Below are 3,773 nucleotides of genomic sequence, written 5' to 3'. Positions count from 1 at the left end.
AAACTCTGACGTGTGACAATTATGCATTGTAGACCAGATGTGGAAAAATTTGTCACTGTACTTCATGTGAGAGCACAGATAGCACAGGCCTATGAAGACCAGTGTGGCAGTATCTATCAAGATTACAAATGCAATACTTTTTTTTTTAAAGTGAGGCAACCCTTGGTTGACCTCACAGCTGCAAGGGCCTTGTCAGCTTTACAGTCCTTATTTTTTTTATTTTTTCCGTCTACAGCACCTGGTCTTCCTAGGTGGTCTCCCATCCAAGTACTAACCAGGCCCGACCCTCCTTAGCTTCCGAGATCAGACGAGATCGGGCTTGTTCAGGGTAGCGTGGCTGTAGACTGCAATTATCCTTTGACCCAGTGATCTGGCTCTGTAATTTTTCCCTGCAGGTACATCTGAATACATATAAAGTGACGTATTATGGGAAGTTTTACATTAGACCATTGTTTGTAATAGAAAAGATTGGAAATAATTTAAATATCCATTAGTAGGAGACTGGTGGAATAAACTGTGATCCACCCATACAGTTGAATACTGTATAGCATTTAAAGAGAACACAGAAATTCTTTATATGCAGTGAGTGGAGAGATCTCTAAGATATGTTACTAAATGACAAAAGCAAGGGGTAGGGCAGAATATGTAGTATGCTACCTTTGGTGTAGGCAGGGGGACAAAATATATGAGTCCACATATCTGCATGAAGCAATATCAAAAGGGTAAACAAACAAACAAGAAACTCAATGGTTACCTGGATGGGTGGGGGATGGGGTGGTCAGAAAAAGGATGTTTTTGTATACCCTGTTATATTATTTTTATTTGTGAACCAGGTGAATTATACCCATTCAAAACAAAAAATAAGTTACATGTTTGTAAAATTGCGTTTCAGTGGCAGTTCAGCCTTTGTCCAATGGCTGGAAATATTTGCCCAGACTTCATCGTCTCTTGTTAGGACTCTTGGCTACAGCCACAGCCTCCTAAGTGGGTCTTGTATTTGATTTATCAAGAGCTGTGCTGTCGAATGTGGTAACCACTGGCCACATCTGGCTTTTGAGCACTTGAAATGTGGCCCGTTTAGTTTGAGATGTGCTGTTAGTGTGCCGGGTTTAGATGACTTAGTACGAGAGAAAAAGAATACAAACTATTTCATTAATAATTGTTAAAATATTGACTGCATGTTGAAGGATAATAGTTTGCATTTGGGGAGTTAAAATATATTATTAAATTAAATTAATTTTTTTTTTAACCTTAAATGTGGCTACTAGAAAATTTTAAATTACATATGTGGCTTGGCTCTGTGGCTCACATTTTATTTTGTGTGTGTGTGCAGCCCTGATGTAGGCTTCTGTCCATACTTGGCATGTCTGTCAGAATTACTTTCTTAAAAAAAAAAAAATCTAAATGTGTTTTAAAACCTTCGTTGGCTGCTGGGCCTTATAGAGACCTTTTGTGATAGTCTCTGCGATGCTTACTTTACGGATTCCTCTCCTCCCCTCACATATAAACTGCTCTTCTTCACTCTCTCGGATTACAGGCCCCTTCATAAACGTGAGCCTGTGAACACACTTAGCCCTTCTACTTGCAATGTCCCTGAACCTTCATTTTGTTGCCTTGAAAAACTCCTGCTCATCTTATAAACCTGAGTCCCGTGGCCCCTTTCTTTGATGAGGCTCCCTCTCTTCCTGTGCCATCACTTCTTATGGCATTTGATGTACCTGCGTCTTTTCATACTTATCACCTGACACTGCCGTTAATCATTTCAAGGGTGTGGTCTCCCCAGCAGACTCTGAGCTCTTCAAGGGCAGAACCCCTCATGTCTGTATTCCCAGAAGCTGCGACTGCCCGTGAACAAACCCCAAAAAGTCACTCGGAAAGGAGGTCGGTTGTGTTTCATTGGAAGCACACGGTGCCCCGTTTGCACTTCTATTTGGTCTATATGTGAGCAAACAGGCTCACACCCCGTAGGTCTTCCCTGGGTTAAGAATAGGTCACTTTGGAATGTCCTAGCTTTAAACAGGGCAACCTCCCTACAGGCAGAAGGTGACAAACTGCAGAGACGTCGTAGCGCCAAACCCACCTGGTCTTCGGGGTCGTGTTCAGGCTGGGAAGGGAGAGGTGTTCTGTTCTGTCAGAGCAGAGATCCTCAGGTTGGCCCTGTGCCCATGTTTCCAGAAGGTAAAGGTGGCAGGTGGTTGCCAGAGGCGAGGCCGGCCGGCCAGCGCATGCAGCCTCCGAGCTGGAACAGTGAGGTTCTCCACGGTCTTGTCGCCACGCTCTTCGGTGACCTTCTCTGAGTTCATTCCCGTTTGTTAAGGTTCCCACTGTCTTTCTCTTCTGCTTGTGGGGACTTAAGCTTTTGCTTGAAAGAGAAGAGTAGTAAACAGAATATCTAGGATCTCTGGAGCAAAGAGTTGAGAAAAAAGAATTGGAATTTTGTAAGAAGCTTCTCTCATTAGCTAAGTAATTGGAAGGACTCATATTTAGACCCAGATTTTAGAAACTTCTTTCCATTGTTTAGGATCCATTCATTTCATATATAATGATGCAGATATTTTCAGGCAGGAGAGCTTCTTGTGCAGCTCTCACGATCAGTTGAATGAGGAGCTGCAGAAGCGCAAGGGGCTGGTAAAACTGGTCTGGACCCAGGATCGCTGTCACCTGGTGGGGTGGGCACGACAAGCAAGTTACGTACGTCATCTCTCTAGGCCTCAGTTTTTAATAAAATGAGGTCATGAACACCTGGGTTGTGAGCATTTACAAGAGGCGAATGAACACTCGTGGCTAACATGGTGCCCGGTGCATAGTGGGTTTTGGTCAGTAGGATTTATAGCTCCAGTACGAATGTTGATTTTCCTTGGCAACTGTCTGGTGTTGAATCACCAGATGGGCACATTCAAGGCCAGAAGAGCAGCGCGTCGTTTCAGAACTGTGACAGATGCAGCGATGGCTAGCCGGTTGCAGTCCTTGGTCACTGCTCCTCAGACCCTCCTCCTCATCTGAGGGAGGGAGGGAGCAGGTGGGCAAGGAGTCAGGACACGTGGGCTGGAGAACGGGCTTTGCCATTAGTTAGTCCCATGAGAAGTCACTCTAGCTCCTCGCACCTGAGTCTCCTCGCTTGTGAAACGAAGGTGTTCATCTCCATCTCTAAAGTGCTCTGACTCTGTCTCCGTAAAGCAGTATTAGTTGACCTCAGGTGGTTATGCTGTGTCGTTTGTGAGTTAGCAGTTCGCTGGGCCAGACTCCACCACCTCCCAACAGCCTGGAACTGGAGGCGTGTCCCCCTTTCTTCGTGTCCCAAGGCCACAGGCTTCTCCCTCGACTCTGTCCCCGACGTGCCGATCTCACCTTCTCCCAGGATCCACCTGGCTGCATTTTTCACCAGAGAGCCTCACTTTTTTTCAGGGCTTGAGATCTGTTTCTCATTATTCTTCTGATGAGAGAAAATAATCGTTTTTAAGAGGGAGATTATCAGCTGACTTATTTTTTTAAGTAACTTTTGTGCTTAGTTAACGTCTTTATGAATATTTTGCTTCCTCTTAGGCATGGAGGCCTGTGTGGTTGGCCTTTTCTGTCTCATTTGCTCTTCTTCTCGTTCTGGTTTGAAGTAGACGAACACAGTACTTTGTATGCCTTATGACCAGATAATTTGAGCTGGCAGTAATCAAGATTTGGGGCTAATTATCATTAAAGGGTAATTTCATTGCTGATCATAATTGATCTTGTCTTAAACCTACTATTGCATTTCTTTCGTGACACGATTGTAAAAGAAA

The 3,773-nt window shown here is 44.3% G+C and overlaps 1 pseudogene; it reads right to left on the bottom strand.

The window, feature by feature from the left end:
• Positions 1-226: 226 nt before the first annotated feature.
• LOC112479980 lies at positions 227-345 on the bottom strand (annotated as a pseudogene).
• Between the last annotated feature and the right edge of the window lie 3,428 nt (positions 346-3,773).

Source organism: Pteropus alecto, unplaced genomic scaffold (assembly GCF_000325575.1).
Source record: "Pteropus alecto unplaced genomic scaffold, ASM32557v1 scaffold21, whole genome shotgun sequence".
Taxonomy (NCBI): domain Eukaryota; kingdom Metazoa; phylum Chordata; class Mammalia; order Chiroptera; family Pteropodidae; genus Pteropus; species Pteropus alecto.
This window is presented reverse-complemented; position numbering and strand designations above follow the sequence as displayed.